The sequence below is a fragment of the Eucalyptus grandis genome, chromosome 1, assembly GCF_016545825.1.
Source record: "Eucalyptus grandis isolate ANBG69807.140 chromosome 1, ASM1654582v1, whole genome shotgun sequence".
In the NCBI taxonomy this organism is placed as follows: domain Eukaryota; kingdom Viridiplantae; phylum Streptophyta; class Magnoliopsida; order Myrtales; family Myrtaceae; genus Eucalyptus; species Eucalyptus grandis.
This window is the reverse complement of record NC_052612.1, coordinates 47,330,009-47,348,256: the sequence shown is the minus strand read 5'-3', so window position 1 is coordinate 47,348,256 and position 18,248 is coordinate 47,330,009. Positions and strand designations below refer to the sequence as shown.

General features: G+C 40.2%; 1 pseudogene; it reads left to right on the top strand.

Moving 5' to 3' along the window:
• Positions 1-6,838: 6,838 nt before the first annotated feature.
• LOC120290334 lies at positions 6,839-8,073 on the top strand (annotated as a pseudogene).
• The last annotated feature ends 10,175 nt before the right edge of the window (positions 8,074-18,248 follow it).

The following is an 18,248-nucleotide window of genomic DNA, read 5'->3' as shown; positions in this document are numbered from 1 at the left end:
TCTCGATTGACGGAACAACATATGACGAGGTTGTAATAAGTTTGACGTCTTTTATGGCGGCCAGTGGGCACTACTTACTTCGAATACTATCCCTCCCTAAAACCACGTGATTTGACTTCCACTACTCTTCCTATTTGATAAAATTTGTTTCTATACTCCGAAATAATTATTTCTGTTCTTTTGTTATGGGAAACAAAAAATGAATAAAAAATTATTTTGTAAAATTTTTGTTTCCAAAAAGATTTTTTTTTTATTTTTTTTGTTCCCAAAATAGATTTAAAATAAAAACAAAAAGTAGAAAAAAGTAACTTCTTATTCAATGAACAATTTTTAAAATCTATTTTTTTTTCTCTTTTCTCTTTTTTCTTTTTCTTTTCTTCTTCCTTTTGGTGAGTCGCCGGCCTTGACCATGATCGGTCTAGCGATCGGCCGACAAGGGTCGGCAACCTCGTTGGAGCGTCACCGGCCCCCCGAAGACGTCAAACCACGGCGAGGCTCGTCGGCTCGAGCCTTGCCGTGGCTAGGCGAGGTCAACCTCGCCCAAATCTAGTGAGGACGAGCTCGCTCAACCACCGGCGAGGCTCGGACTCCTTAGCCAGCCGGGCTAGGCTAGCCTCGCTAGGCTAGGGCGAGGCCAATCTCATGTTGCTTGGGCAAGGCCGGGGCTCGCCGTGGCCAAGCTAGCCTCGGCGAGCTTGCGGGCCTCACCCCGGCCTGGCAAGGCTCCAAGAGCTTGCCGCACCTCGCGTAGTCAATTGCCGGCCACCACCGTGGCCGGCGATTAGCCAAAGAGAAAAAGAAAAAGGAAATAAATAATAAAAGAAATAAAAAAAAAAAAAATTAAGAATCTTACCAAAAGTATTTCTATCAAGAAATAGAAATTTTGGGAAGTTAGCAAACACGTTTTTTTTTTGCCCAAAATTGTTCCCAAGAACAAAATCAGAAAAAATTATTTTTGATCAAAAATTGTTCCTTGGAACAAAAGTATTCTTTTATTTAGTAATACTCCGGGGAACACTTGTTTCTGTTCTTTTGTTCCCTAGGACATAAATGCGTTTGGTAATTTTTTTGTCCTAAAAAATAGATTTGGAACAAAAATAAAAAAAACAAAAACAAAATTGTTTATTGTTCTTAGGAACAACTCAATAAACAAGCTTTTCTTTTCTCTTCCTTTCTTTTCGTTTTTTTTTCTCTTCCTTTGACCTCGACAATGGCTGATGATCGGCCAAATGAGGCCTCCCAAGCCTCGTCGTGGTTGGGTGAGGCTCGACCTAGCCCAGATTTTGCGAGGCCAAGCCTCGCCGCCATCGCAAGGTCGATGTCACCCGCGGTGGCATCGCCAGATCTGGGTGAGGCGAAGCTTCACCCGACCACCACGAGGTCGATGTCTTTGGGTTGGCGAGGCTGACCTTGCGATAGCTAGGCAAGGTCGAGCCTCATTGGTGTCAGGGCAAGGCTCGACCTCACCTAACCACCGTGAGGTCGGCGTCCCTTAGGTGGGCGAGGCCGAACTCGCGGTGACCGGGTGAGGCTTGGCCTTAGCAGATTTGGATGAGGTCGCCTCGTTGGCTCTCATCCGGCCTTGCCCGCCGCCCAGCCATGGCCACCTATTAGAGGAAGGAGGAGAAGAAAAAGAAAACTATAATAAAAAAATTAATAATTTAAAAGAAATTTGAAGTCACAAAAATATTTGAGGTTATACCAAACATATTTTCATTTTTTGTTTTGGGAATAAAATTTTATATACACTTTAAAATACTCAGAAACTGTTATCAAGAACATAAATAATATATATATATATATATATATATATATATATATATTTCTAAAAGAAATTTTTCCCGAGAGTGGCAACGTTATCAAATTTGCCTTAATCCTCTGTCCTACCTCAGCTATGAGGTCTTGTCTAAACGGCTCTTGACGTTGTTTTCTCTTCAAATATGAATGGATCGAAAGAAGAGGGGGGCTTCTTTTTTGCTGGGAGAAGATGTGACGTTCACATTTCCATGAGCACCTATTCATTGACTATGATAGACATTGTAAATTATATTTTTGTTGATAGTGGGATCTTATAAATTATAATTAAGTGGTTTATTCTTTTAATGTACAAGTGGCTTAAGATTCATTAATTATAAATTTCCATTGTTTGTCATCCAACTTATAAAGTCCAAAGTCCAACGTTCAATTTCTTTTCTTTTTGTTGAGATAAAGTCCAAAGTCCAAGTAAACAATTGAACGCGTGGATGGAATTTTTAATAATTGCGGAAAAAAATTAATAATGAACAAACACATTCAAATTTACGTGCCCTTTCGAGAGTTCTTCATGATTCTTAATTTATTTAAATCTTATTTGTCGCACAAACCGAAAGTTGTTTTTTTGTTGAAATATATCACATATCGTTTGATTATTGAATTTATATGCTTTTTATATACACAGTCTCCTTCCTTCCACTTATTTGCATGAGTTTTTGGGTTGAACTTTTTAATGGGGTAATGATGATTATACATGTGATCTATATCCACTTATAAGCTTGCCACTTTGGAAAACAAAAGGATGATGCGATATTTGGACAAGTTTTTAACGAGGCTTAGTTTACCCATTTATGAAATTGATAATTTTTAACTAACAATATATTAGTACTTGGAAAAGTGGAGCAAGGCCATTTTTTTTTACCTTATACCAAAAACAAGAGATAAAAAATTAGGTTTTCCTGTACCATGATTTCACTTCTTTATTTGGTCCACCCAAGTCAATCACTAGGCTAGTGTATACGTTGCATAAGGTCGATAGTATTACACTCTAGGCAAATCTAATAATTTAACAATGATTGCCATAATCCCATGACCTAGTTCTCACAAAATCGGCAGGTGGATAACACGTAACGTACAAATTAATCAAAGTTAATTTGTTATTAGTATGTCAACACTGTGTTGCATTGCATGACAAATCGAGAATCATTTCCTACAATCAAAGGGCAAGACAATTCAATTCTTCATTCCAACTTGATTTATCCTAGAGGTTTGAGAAGATCATTTGATTGCACTCTTAAGCCTTTTCTTGCAACATGTTGACACCTAAATTTTACCGACCCAGTCATGGATTTTTTTGCATAAAAAAGAGGTTAATTTTAACCCCTAAAAGAAGAAGAAGAAAAAAATGCATCGAACAAATAAAATAAAATAAAAATTGAGGGAAATTGATTTGATTGATTATGCATAAAAATTTGAAATTCTAATGAGTATTCGGATTTTATTAAATGCAAAAGCAATTTAAAAATCAAGTGAATAAAGGGCAATAATTTTTACAAAATGGAAGAAATTGAAGTAAAATTGGAATGATTGCGAAATCACGCTCCGATTTGCGAGGCGATTTAATGCAACAAAAGATGGAAATTCGAAAGTTGCTATAAAAACGGCCGTTTGGGAATCCCTCTGAAAAGGAGCCACAATTTTCGTGTCGAATGGGAGGGTGGTTTCAGAAAAATCGACAAGAAAAATTCGAAAGCTCTTTGAGAAGAAAAAGCAAAAGTCAGCCAAAGCAAGGGAGACAGCGACGTGAACAGAGAGAGAGAGAGAGTGACGTGCAGCAGAGAAGAAAGAGAAAGAAAAAGAGAAAAGGGGACTGTTCATCGTCTCCTTCGTGGAAGCCATCCGACACCCCCTCTGTTCGCTACTGCCCAGGCTGCCGTGACCGAGCTCCTGCGCTGCCGGTCTCTTCGCGCCACCACCGTGCCAGCGCCATCCAACAACGGCAGCCGAGCCACCAGCCCCCGCCGCGTCTCGCCAGCTTTCTCCTGCGTGCTCGCCGCTGCCCCTGCTCTGTCTGCAATCAGCCCAGCGCTGCGCCTGTCGCCGACGCTCGCCGGCCCGTGCTTGCCTCTCCGCCCGCCGGTCACTGCGCCCCCGCGACCCTCCTGCTGTCCGTCTCCCGAGCCGGACCGCAGCCCCCTCTGCTCCGCCGCGCCGTCCCGCCCTGCCGTCTCCGCCCAGCAGCCTGCAGCCCGTGACCCAGCACCCGACGCCGCTGTCTGCCACTGTTGTTAAGGCTACAGTAAATAGCAGCAGCTCAGCCACTAATAATGCCATCAAGAACAGGAGGAGGAAAGCATATGAGGAAGAAGCAGAATATATAAATGCTGCCGAGAAGTGTACAGGAAGAAGAACCACTGTTAAAAACAGAAAAGAAAAGAACATAAAATAAGGGTGATGCTACGGATTGTATTGTTGCATATGAATAATCTGCGAAGCTTGTAAAGCCAAGAGCTCTCTCTCTGAGCTAGAGCTCTCTGTTTAGCACTCTGTTTTTGTACTCTGCTTCTTCTTTGTTTTTCCCGGTAATCAGTTAGTTTTTCTCTTCAGTTAGGTAGTTGTATCTTCTTCAACTGTTCAATACCTGTAGAACAGATTCTTGAGAGAGAGCTAATGTAGATATAAAAGGAAAACTCTCATGATGTAGATTTCATGAAGTTGAAATAACAGAAGAAGCATTTTCATCTCTGTTTTCTCTCATTTTCTCTCCATCACTTCTTGTTCATAAAATTCTTCAACTGTCCCGGACACCTGCACCCGAAGCAGCTCGTCATCACCGCTGCCCTCCGCCTGAGCGTCCCTGCCGTCGCGCTCGTCACCCCCGACGCCCGCGCCAGCAGCCCGCGCTGCCTCCGCGCCGCTCATCACCGCGCGTCCGCTCCTCACCTGCGCCTACATCGACCCCGCGCCGCCGCGATCCCACGCCCTCGCCGTTCAACCTGCCGCACCTCCGAGCACCAGCATCGTCACTGCCCAAACGCCCGCGCTCCGGCCCTTTTTAAAAAATAAATAAATAAATAAATAAAGTCAACATAGTTTATTTTTTTTATTTATTTTTTTTATCATGTTTAGTTGTAATTGCTTAAATTGAAACATTGAATGTTTGTTCATTTTATGAATATTGTAGGCATTAACCTAGGGTTTTGCCCAAAATTATTATAATTACTAATTTGATTCATAAGATGTCGGATCATTTTTTAATTATATTAATTTTTGTGCTTTTTAATAGTATTTTAATTGTTAAATCATTATAATTATTAGTTTAATCCGTAAGATTTCAGATCAAATTTTTAATTATTTTGAGCTTTATGTTGTGATGTTTAGGGTTCTTGTGAGATAACAGGTTATTTTTTTCGATTATTTCAATCATTTATTTGTTGAATGTCTTGATTATTTAGATTTAATGTTTATTTGATAATTACTTGCCTTGGAAAAACAATAAAAATTTTAAAAATTTTAAAAAAATCAAAATCTTGCATCAAAACATGTAGGCTTAGTAAATTAGACATGTAGCTTTAGTAAATTAATTTTTTAAGGATTATATTTTAGGATTGCATTTTTAGATAATTTTTTGAAATAGGTTAGGTTTGGACCTAAATAACTTTTTTTTTATATATAAATAGGGTTTTAGATAATGTTTGCACATTTTAATTATCTCATTTTTTCTATAAATTTTTTTTTTCTAAAATAGAATAGGGTTTAAGTCAAATTAATCCCTAAAATAAATTAAAAAATTATTCATTTTAGATAGTTTAATTAGGATTTTTATTAATTCCGAATTTCAATAAAAATACAAAAATATTAGGTGCATGTTAATTAGTTTTCATAATAGATTGATTTAATTAGGATTTATTTGTTAGTAAAATTAGGTCATGTAGTTAAAAATGCATTTTTATAAAAGAATTCTAATTTTGAAGAAAACCCAAGAAAAATTGTTTGCTTTGTGTGATGCAATTTATTTTTATTTATTGAATGTTTAATAATGGTTGAGCACCCGTGTGATCATCTTTTGACATGATAGTAATTTAGATTAAAATAAATCCAAGCTACGCAAAAATATTTTTAAAAAATAAAAAGAAATGGTAGAAAAATGTATTAGAAAAATCTAGTGTAATCAAGTGTTCGTACTCATAATTGTTGGAGTAAAATAATCCTCTCATTATTTTACTTAGGTATCTAATCGACCTACCATAAATCAATTAGTGACGACTCCTAGTTAATAATCTTTTACATGTCAAATATTTGAACTTTAAGTGGCGAATGGTATGGATTTGGGAACCCAAATAAATTTAAAGACTTAGTAGTTCATTGACGTAGTTTTAGGTGGTGCATCCGAAATTTAGATCGCGACATAACGTATAACCTTGAATGGTACAATTTAAGATTGATGATGTTTCTCTAGTTGACTTTGTCGGCACCGTAACGTGCAATTTAGAGTGGACTAAAACGGAGGAGTTCGACACCCTCACGATCAAAAAGAGAGAGAGAGAGAGAGTCAAAAGGCGTCGCCAAAATAGCACGTGCTCTTTCCTTCCTCCTTCACCAGTCTTTATCCGACCTTAACCAAAGCTTCAGACTATTCTAGTCCAAGGAAAGATCACGTGCTGTCGCCAACCAGTCTTTATTCAACCTTAACCAAAGCTTCAGACCATTATATTCCAAGGAAAGATAACGTGCTATTTTTGGCGACTCCTTTTGACTCTCTCCCTCTCGTTCATGGTTTGTGTGTGTTTCGCGTAAACCCTGTTCGAACTTATCCGTGTTTTGACCTTCTCGCTTTTGAATCTCTCGTCCTCCCAACTTCATATATAAAACACTCAAAACCCGCCCAAATCATCTTCAAACCCAGCTGAACTCAACCAACTCCATCAAATCGTTCAAACCCTTCTTCTTCTTGGAGGGATTCATAAGCATTTCTCGAGCTCTTCTTCGCCCTTCGCCCTTCGCCCTTCTCAAGTCTCTCTCTCTCTCTCTCTCTCTCTCTCTCTCTCGCGGGATTAAAAGTTCTTCGTCTCTTTCGCGATCTAGTTTCAATACAGATGGAGGAAGTCGAAATTCCCTCGTTCTTCGTATGCCCGATTTCTCTCCAGCTAATGAAGGACCCCATCACGGTGCCGACTGGGATAACGTACGACCGCGAGAGCATCGAGAAGTGGTTTTTCTCCGTCAAGAAAAGCACGTGCCCCGTGACGAAGCAAGCGATTCCAGACTGCGAATTGACGCCTAACCACACGCTCCGGCGGCTCATCCAGTCATGGTGCACCCTCAATGCTGCGCACGGCATTGAAAGGATTCCGACCCCAAGATCTCCGATAAGCAAGTCCCAGATTGCTAAGCTCCTCCGTGAGGCCAAGTCCCCGGAGATGCAAAACAAGTGCCTCAAAAGACTACGGTCGATTGCCACCGAGAACGCCACTAATCGATGCTGCATGGAAGCCGCTGGTGCCGCCGACTTCTTGGCAGCACTAGTGAAAAATGAAACCTCCGCGTCCAATTGTGGCAGTTTAGAGGTCACAAGTAGACCGCTTGATGAGGCTCTGGCCTTACTATATCACCTACAACTCTCGGAAGCCAGCCTTAAGAATCTCATAAGCGACGGCGGAGTGTTTGTGGACTCGTTGACTCGAATCATGCAGAGCGGAACCTGTGACTCTAGAGCATACGCAGTCATGTTGCTAAAGTCGATGTTTGAAGTTGCTGATATTATTCAACTCTCAAGTTTGAGGATGGAATTGTTTGTCGAAGTAGTTCGACTTTTGCGTGATCAAGTCTCGCAGAAGGCAACGAAATCTGCGTTGAAACTGCTTATCCGAGCCTGCCAGATGGGTAGGAACCGAGTCAAAGCCGGGAAGCCAGCGCCGTGCCAGTCTTGATCGATCTTCTTCTGGATTCACGCAACGAATGGCAGAGCGAAATGATCCTTATGCTTTTGGACGTGCTGTGCCAATGCGCAGAGGGAAGAGCCGAATTGTTGGAGCACGGAGCGGGGATCACCATCGTGTCAAAGAAAATACTAAGGGTTTCAGAGACAGCGAGCGAGAGAGTGTCAGGATTCTCTTGTCCATCTCCAAGTTCTCGGCGACACCGAGCATCGTCCAAGAGATGTTGCAAGTAGGCGTTGCTGCGAAGTTGTGTCTAGTCCTCCAAGTTGAGGGCACAAGCAAGACCAAGGAAAAGGCGAAAGAGATTCTCAAATTGCATGCCCGTGCATGGAAGATCTCTCCATGTATTCCTGCTGAGTTCCTTTCTTTTTATCCAGCATGAGAAGAGAATCAGCTTTTCCTTTGTAAAACTTCATTTGTATAGTTCTTTAAATAGTCAATTGTACACATTGTTCATTTTACTGATGAAGAATTCGATACATGAAATTGACATGGATATACTTCTTGATGAATTGGGTGTCGAGTTTTCCAAAAAAGGGAGGGCTGCCTATGTAATAACTTTTGTGAGCCGTTGGTACTTAAATTTCGCCAGTCATGTTCAGGCATTTCTCCCATTTAGCATCAACATTTTTGCATCACAAGAAGAGGGTCGTTGTGCGTAGTCCAAGGAAAGAAACTTGCGAAAATGGGAAACGAATTAGGCGAGTCAAGGAAATGAACGAAAAATAATATCTCCCATTGATGTGGTAGTGATTTACGGCTGTTGGAAATTGTGATCCAATTTCTGACATGGAATTCTCCAGTCCAATCTAGACAACTCTAGTGGACATGAGATACAAACAATGAAAAGATAACCAACAAGTTGCCATCTTTTATGTGTTTTAGAACACTCCATCTTATGTTACTATAAAATAATAGTAACTATTTGTAGAGAAGTCTAGAGACTTCCTCCACCAACTTTGGCAGGAGCAAGTACTCCATGTTTTGGGTGGGAGCTAACCATAAAAACCACATCATGTAGTTCCCTCACCAACACCTCTTTCAACTATTGTAAAATTATTTCCAATTAATGAAACTATTTCCCATATCCCATGTTCTTTATCCTTCAATTATCCTAGTTTATCCCTTCTCCATCCACTACAAATTATATTATACACTTGCACACAACATCACTAATAAAAAACTATAACTAATATCAAAACCATGCTTCCACACGCACACATCCAAAATTTTCTAACAACGGCCATATCGAAGAAGGAAAGAGGAAAAATTGCCTCTTGTTTTGAATAAAAGTTAGGCAGCGAGATGGCAAAAAGGATTTGGTCACAAGACACGACTTTCGGCTGCAAGGAGCAAAGCAGAGAAGGATTCTTTCGTTAGAATGAATCTCCAGGCGACGCCAGCAAGCCAGAGGAGTTCCCATCAGTCCTAGTGGATTTAGGTCGCGCTTGGTCCACTCTCACCTCCGATGAGTACTGGGTCTCGTCGGTTTTTCTCCGCGAATAACTAGGAAAGCAATCTTTAGTTCTCACGTCTCCAGGCCAGTTCCCAGTGAATCATAGCACCACTGACAACTCGACAGTCTTTTTCAGCACAGTCCAACTCGCCCAACGCTTCTCCGAGCATCTCGCTATCCTGGCGAGCTGCAACAACTGGTCTCACCGCCCACATGATTGAGTTCCTTTGCTGCTCTCGGGTCGCACCTCTTCGGCTGCCACAAATTCCTCGGTGAATTCCCGCATACCATTCCACACTGGCGTGTCTTGTCCCTCCACCGTTGCTGCTCAAGCCATGCTGGAGTGTCCTTGAGAAGCTCCGTCGTTCTTCATTGCAATCACTCTTCGTCGCTGCTGTTCCTTCTTGGCCGCGTCTCTTCTCGTTGGTGGTTCACTAAGCCCGATGGCCGTACCATTCGCATTTCGTTGCTCTGGTCTTTATGCCTTAGGTTAACTCTGATCAAGACAAGGATGAGGTTTGCTCAAGTATTGTGGATAGTTAGTTCCAATGTCTGATTTAATTGCATGCTATTAGTTGATAGAACCTTAGGTTATTGTAATCTGATGCAACCAAGACATTTGTCTTTCGGACCTTTAGGCACCGAGGCCGAACCCCCAAAATTGTTTTGTGTGGCTTGCCATGGTTGATTCGCTTTAGCGGGTTATCACATGTAATTATTTCCAATCATATCATGTATCTCGTGAGTATTTTTAGAGTTTAGGGCCCATCCATAACTCCTATTTTAAGGTTTACGTGTTGGAGAAATCTTCTTGAAGTCTTTTGAAGTTGACAAAACGTTTCCATCAGTCTAGTCTGAAGGCTTGCAGACTCTGCTCTTTAAAGTCGAAGACCTCCTGGATAGCCAGACTCAAGACTCAAAGTCTATCCTCATTGACAGTCTCTAATCCGTTGAAGAAAGGTTATCCAATCGGATGTTTCGTTAAGGATTTAACCTTATCAACCGGAGAAGATCTCATGGCTGGAAAAGACATAACGGAGTCCTTTGATTGATCGAAGATTGACTCGATAATTGAAGATCTGGTGATTGCCTAAATATTATTGGAAGGTTCTACTTATGGAAACCGAGATCCGATTGTATGGGCGAACGGATTGATGGGCTATCAACACGTTCCTTTAATAGCTCGAACAATCTTCCTAATTGATTCTGTCCAACGGGTAGATTGGAGGAATTCCTTTTGTAAGTGCCAACGGTATGATGGCATAAAGGAGTATATAAGGAAGACGGTCTTAGTTGTTCAAGGCGTGCGCGATAGAAGAATTCCAAAGTCTGAAGCTCCTTTTTGTTTAGACAATTACTCTGAGTGAATACTTGTATACAAAAGAGAGTCTATATTTGTGAGAAATCTTGAGGAGGTGTGGTAGAACATCTACACTGTAGAATCAAGGCAAAGCTGTGCTGTAACTTCTCTTTTGTTCATAGTGGAATCCAGCCAATAGGCTATCAGTGAAGAAGAGTGGACGTAGGCTTGATATAAGCCGAACCACTATAAACCACGTGTTCAATTTTCTCTTCTCTCAGTCTTACTTTGATTATTGGTTGTCTCAAATCCATCAACTGTCTAGTATTGTGCAATTATCGAAGAAAAATCTTTTATATACCTATTCACCCCCTCTAGGTACTCATACTAGCAATATCAATTGGTATCGAGCACATGTACTCACTTTGTTTGAAGTGTTTTACTTGAGTTAAAGATCCATGGCTAGTATGTTGGCTCCGGGCTGGTAGAAAGGCAAAGCAATACCACACCACCCTACTTTGATGGAAAGGATTACAACATCGGAAGAACAAGATGAAAGCTTTCCTACGATCAAAGGATCCTCTGGAATGGGACGTTGTAGAAAAGGAATTACTCTACCACTACATCGAGTCTCCGAAAGAGGGAAAGAAACTGTTGAGACCAGCGGAATGACTCAGGAAGAGATAATCAAGAGACAAGCACTCGATGCAAAAGCAATTTACTCCTTATATTGTGCTTTGTCACCAACTGAATATAATAGAATATCTTCTTGTGTTACAGCAAAAGAAGTTTGGGATAGGTTGCATATCACCTATGAAGGAACAGATCGAGTGAAGGAAACAAGAATCAACATTCTTCTCGGTCAATACGAAGCCTTCAGAATGAAACCAGGAGAATCTATAACTGACATGTTTAGTCGTTTCTGAGATATTGTGAATGGTCTTGAAAATCAAGGTCAACCAATTTCGATCCCATGAAGGTAAACAAGCTACTGCGTGAACTCTCCAAGGATTGGAATCACATAAAGACTTCGATAAGAGAGACGCAAAGAATTATGCCACTATCTCGTCGACGAGCTGATTGGAACTCTTGATCTTATGAAGTGGAACGGATCAATGAAGATGAAGATCCAAAAGGTAAGAAATCCATTGCATTAAAATCAAATGATGATTTTGATGATACAGGTCTCGAAGATGATATGGACGATGAGGAGCTTGCTCTCATGATAAGAAGATTCGAGAAAACTGAATAGAAAAGGAAGAAGGTTCAACTCAAAGAAACAAAGCTTTCAAAGACAGCAGACCAAGTCATTGATGATGAGGAACCAAACAAAGATGTAGTCTGCTTTGAATGTAAGAAAAAAAAAGGGACACATCGGGACCCAACCTCTTCTAAGGAAGAAGAAAGGAAAATCTGAAAGATATCGAAAAGCTCTCAAAGCTGAAACACAGAGTGATACGAGTGTGAAGTAAGTGATAATGAATATGCCAATCTATGTCGATGGCACAATCGGACTCGGACTGGATCGGACTCGGACGGTGAATTTGAGGTCACCGTCAAGAAAAAGGTAAAGTGGTATCTTGACGGATGCTCAAGACACATGACGGGAGACTCAAATTGTTTTATAAAGCTTGCTCAAGTAAATGGTGGAAAAGTTTCATTTGGAGGAAACAGCAAAGGAAGTATTGTGGGATTTGGAACTATGAAAATTGGAAATCTCACAATAAGTAATGTTTCCTTAGTGGAAGGACTCAATTACAATCTTCTCAACATTAGTCAATTATGTGATACTAGTTTCAAGATCTTCTTTCAAGAAGGAATATGTTACGGAATCGGTAAAGACTCTACTCGATCTTTCATGGGTCGAAGACATGGAAACATCTATCTTCTGGATGTGAAACCAAATGAATCGCAATGTTTTATCTCAATTCAAGACGAAGCAAGCTTATGGCACAAAAAGCTTGGTCATGTCAACATGAAGCAATTAGCCAAAATTTCATCAAAGCAGCTTGTTCGAGGACTACCCAAATTACCTTATCAAAAGACCGATCCATGCACTCCATGTATTGCAGGAAAGCAGGTAAGAAATTCATTTAAGCCAATAAATCATGTCTCTACTAATCATGTTCTACAGTTGCTGCATATGGATCTCTTCGGACCAACCATAACACAGAGTATTGGAGGTAAGAAATATTGCCTAGTAATTGTGGACGATTACTCTCGTTTTACTTGGGTATATTTCCTTGCAAGTAAGTCAAAACCTTCTCGTATTTTGAAAAATTTGCTAAAAAGGTTCAAAATGAAAAATGATGTGTTATCTCAAGTATAAGAACAGATCATGGAGGTGAATTTGAAAATCAAGATTTTACAAAATTTTGTGATGAATCTGGCTTTAAGCATGTGTTCTCCTCTCCATATACTCCTCAGCAAAATGGAGTTGTGGAAAGAAAGAACATATCTCTTCAAGAAATGGCTAGAACTCTCTTAATTGAAAGTAAGATTTCTTCACGATTTTGGGCTGAAGGCTCATTTCAACAGCTTGCTATATTATCAATAGAGTCTTCTTAAGACCTATTCTAGAAAAACCCCTTATGAGTTATTCAAAGATAAGAAGCATATTGTTTCATACTTTCATGTATTCGGTTGCAAATGTTTTATATTGAAAAATGCAAAAGATCGAGTTGGTAAGTTTGAAGAAAGATCGGATGAAGGTATCTTCCTTGGATATTCTACATCAAGCAAAGCCTTCGAGTCTATAACAAGAAGAGCCGGTCGTGGAGGAGTCAATGAATGTCGATTTCAAGACTCAACGCAAGATGAATCAAGTCGAGACTCATCAAGAAGAGTCTGAACTTGCTCAGACCTTCCAAAGCTTACAACTCAAGAAGCATCTCGGACTGGAAAACCAGCATCGGGTTGTTCGTGAAGATCCAAACAAAGAGAGATCATCAACCCAGACAAATCAACAAATAACTGGAAGCATAAGTCCAGTCATCCCAAAGATCTTATTATCGGCGAAATTAATGAAGGAATTCGCACCATATCAAAAAGAGGAGAAGAGTCTAGTGCTGTGGCTCTCGTTTCTGAAATTGAACCAAAGAGCATAGAAGAAGCTTTATCGATGAAAGCTGGATTGAAGCTATGCAAGAAGAGCTCGAGACAGTTCAACATTAATGATGTCAGGAATTGACATCCAAACCAAAAGGTAAAACATTATTTGAGCTAAATGGGTGTTCGAAACAAGATGAATGAGAAAGGAAAAGTCATACGAAACAAAGCAAGACTCGTGGCCAAGGGATATACGCAAGAAGAAGGAATAGACTATGATGAGACTTACGCACCAGTAGCAAGGTTAGAAGCTATTCGACTATTACTTGCATTTGCTTGTTATAAGAATTTCAGGTTATTCCAAATGGACGTCAAAAGCGCCTTCCTAAATGGATTTATCCATGAGGAAGTTTATGTGGAACAACCACTAGGGTTTGAAGACCCAAAGAAGCCAGACTCAGTCTTTAGACTGAAAAAGGCTTTGTATGGTTTAAAGCAAGCACCTCGAGCTTGGTACGGCCATTAAGTAAGTTCTTAATACAAAATGGTTTTGTCAAAGGTAAAGTAGATACGGCTTTATTTATCAAAAAGGAAAACAAAAGTTTCTTACTTGTTCAAATATATGTCGATGATATTATTTTTGGATCCTCTAATGAAAATCTGTGCAAGAAATTTTCTAAGTCTATGCAGGATGAGTTTGAAATAAGTATGATGGGAGAGTTAACATTCTTTCTTGGTCTTCAAGTAAAACAATTGAAGGAATGAACTTTTATTTATCAAGAAAAATATGTTAATGATATTGTCAAAAGGTTTGGACTAGAAAAGTGCAAAAAGATCGACATACCGATGTCAAGTTCTTTGAAGATAGACAAAGATGAAGAAGGGAAGAAAGTTGATCAAAAGGCTGTACGGGAGAATCATTGGTTCACTTCTTTATCTTACTGCTTCTAGACTCCGACATTTTGTTGAGTGTTTGCATCTGTGCTAGGTTTCAATCGGATCCTAGAGAATCCCATCTCGGTGCTGCGAAACGTATCATTAAATACGTTGCTTCATCATCAAGCATCGGTCTTTGGTATCCTAAGAAGGAGACTTTAATCTTTTGGGATATTCGGACGCAGATCGGCCGGTTGCGAGTTGATAGAAAGAGCACTTCGGGAACTTGCCGTTACTTGGAAGCGGGGCAGTGTCTTGGTTTTCAAGGAAACAAAGCACTTTGTGTCTCTTTCAACAACGAAGCGAGTATGTAGCCCTTGGAAGCTGCTTTTCGCAAATTCTATGGATAAAACAACAGCTAAGAGACTTTGAAATTGAAGACTCATGCACAGAGATTAATTGCGACAACACCAGCGCTATCAACCTCACTAAAAATCAAATTCTCCACTCAAGAGCAAAGCATATAGAGATTCGACATCACTTTATTAGAGACCATGTTCAAAATGGAGATGTTTCAATTCAATTTGTTGACTCAAAGAACCAATGGCGGATATATTCACAAAGCCTTTGGAGAAAAATCAATTTAAATCTATCCGTTCTAGACTCAACATTTTGAGGTATGAAGATATCAAAGTCTAAAGACTTTCAGACTTAGACTTACAAGACTTTATCTTTAAGATAGTCTTGGTACGACCGTCAGACTGTAAGTCTTTCTCTCTTGAATCTCATCTTGAAAAGGTATGATCGTCAGACTGTGTTTAAATTGTTGCTATATTTAATTGACGTAATTATTGCATCGTTTCATTTTCAAAAGGAAGTTATTTTGAAATTGCTATTTTGCGGAAAAATACAGTTATTTTGAAAAGGCATTTTTTTTTCCTTTGTGACGTTCGTTTATCTCTCTTTTTAACCGATCGAGCACTGTCGATTCCTCTTCACTTTACTCTAAAAAACCCTAGAAAGCATCGATCCTCCATTCCCGTTTGTCTTCTTCGTTTAATCTTCAAAAAGTTGTCATCTTTCTTGGGAAAGTCAAGCAAGGAATCTTCCAAAAACTAAGAAATATGTCATCTTCAAGAAAGTCTTCGAGAATCGCAAGCGGGGACCACGGCGAATGAGTGAGGGCCTACGCACTTCAATCTTACTGAAGAAGAAGTGTCTCCAGAACAGCAACCGAGCCCACAACATTCTCAGCAGCGTCATTCTCCTCCATCTAGTCCTCGAGGCGTTGATCATCAGCAACAGGAAGAAATCATCGAGGATGCAAACCCTGTAAGAGTTCAAAAGCCCACTTATATTTACCAGCTATATCGTGCCTTAAAAGGAATTCGTACTCCTTTGAACTATATTGATGATTTTCTTAAAGACAAAGGACATGGGAACAAATATATCTTTTAACGAAAAATGGAAAGTTTGGGAATTGCTCGTAAAGGGGTGGGTGAAGAAACCCTTGCAAATATCCCAAGTGATCCTCGTGATTTGGGGGCCGAATCTGTAGATGGGAATGATGATGACAAATTGTACACGTCAATTTCAACCGAAAATGGGTGTTGCGGTTGCAAATCAAGGAAAAATGGGAGATTTGTTCGGATCGAAGGAACAAAGGGATGCGTACTCGAAATTGTCAAGCATGGGGTCATAAACCCTAGGAGTGTGGATTTTGATTTTCTGGATGCTTTGTGAATGTGAACTTGAGGGAAAAGTTCGGTTATCTTCAACTTGAAAAGTTACGCTCGACACTACGGAGGCGTATGCTGAATTAACTGCATACTTCTATTCAAATCTTAGCTTTTTGGATGCGAATAGATTCTCTTTCAGCGTTAAAGACCAGGACTATGTTGCGGATATGAATATGCTTTGGCGGATGTGTTAGGAGTTGAAAGAGGAAGATATCAACCAATCAAAGTTTCCATTGCTCGGGCCACACTGAACCCGGTGAAGGACAGGAAAACAGGATGAAAATATCACCTACTTAAGGATGAGTGCATTCAACATCTTGCTTCACAAGATTGTGATTAATAGCCTCCGACCGAAATCAACTTCCAAGACTCGATGTTTCAAGTTCGGAGGCCAGGCGATGTATGCCATCCTCTTTGGGAAAAGGTTTTCTCTCCCTCATACTTGTTATGTTTCACATGTATAGAGCAATGATGAAGGACAGAGGTCAACTCCTTATCCAAGCCTTGTTACGAAGTTATTCAAACATCTGAATATTCAGCCTCCGCAAATCTTTTGTGTTCGACCATGCGATCATATGGTGGTAGGACTGAAAATGGCGACCAAAATGCGTCTGGAAGGAACCGAGCAAGGAGTTGGAGAAATTCAAGGAGAAAACTCCTACCAAACATCATCAAATCTCTTCTGCGGCTAAAAGAAAGGGAAGGAGCCCATGGTTGCTCCATCCAAGAGAAGAAGAGCTCTCCTCGTTGAGGATGAAGATGATGAGGAAGACATCACCATCTCTGCAATGGCTTTGAAGAATTTAAGTCATCCTTCCCACGAAAGAATCGGAACAAATGACGAAAGAAGCGAGAGGAGAAGGAAGAAGAAGAAAGAGAAGCTGAAAAAGAAGCGAGAGGAGGAAAGACCTGAAGAAGAAAGAAGAGAAGAAGGAGAACTGAGGAACACTCTTCTCCACTGTAGGCATGGAAACGGGGGAGATCGGGAGAAAGGAGTGAAGTCTTCATATCCCGATGCAAGTGAAGGAGTCGATCGTTCACTGCAGACCCGGAGGATGTTTATGCCTCTCAATTTCCGGAGGAAGGTCATGAAGTATCATCGCCAAACCTGCGAAATTATCTTTGATCTACCATCGTCTGCATTTACTCCATCGAGATAGGGTCAAGCAAGTACTCGGACTGATAATACAGAGATTTTCGCGAGAATCATGGATATTCTCTTGGAGATGCGAGGTCAAATTTATGCCTTGGGATGCGAGGTTCAAAGCTTGAAGAATGAAGGTCAAGCTTCTTCCTGTTCATTGAATGATAAGATGCAAGCCCTCTCTGTTCAGAATCAGGCCAATGCCAAGAGTGAGGAGATTGCACAACTGAAGGAAGACTTTAAAAGGCTGGAAGGCATCATTCAGTCTATGGAAAATTTCCAGCTTGTCCGCGTTCCCAAGCAATCTTGACTACATCTCAACCTTTTTAATGCTGACAAAAAGGGGGAGAAATGCAAGATTTGAACAAACTTTCAATTGCTTTCAATTGTTAAACTTTGTGTTGGATTATTTTATTGTTTGAACTCTGTTTGACTTTGTTTTGTGTCTGGATGAGAACTGAACTAGACTTGGACTTGATTGCTTCTATTAACTAGTATTGATATCTTATGGATGGCTTTATCGTATACTAAACTAACCTATTTTCTGTGGTTGCAGATTCTAGTGTTATTCATTTAAGCCATTTATCTCTATAAGATATGCATATGTGTTTGAGAAATGTTTTGCAGGTCAAAGTTATCCAAATCTGCAGGAAAGTTTTGTCACCATCAAAAAGGGGAGATTGTTGGAGAAATCTTCTTAAAGTCTTTTGAAGTTGACAAACGTTTCCATCGATCTAGTCCGAAGGCTTGCGAGACTCTACTCTTTAAAGTTTGAAGACCTCCGGACAGCCCAGGACTCAAGACTCAAGTCTATCATCATTGACAGTCTCTAATCCGTTGAAGAAAGGTTATCCGTAACGGATGTTTCGTTAAGGATTTAACCTTATCAACTGGAGAAGATCTCGTGGCTGGAAAAGACATAACGGAGTCATTTGATTGATCGAAGATTGACTCGATAATTGAAGATCCGGTGATTGCCTAAATATTATTGGAA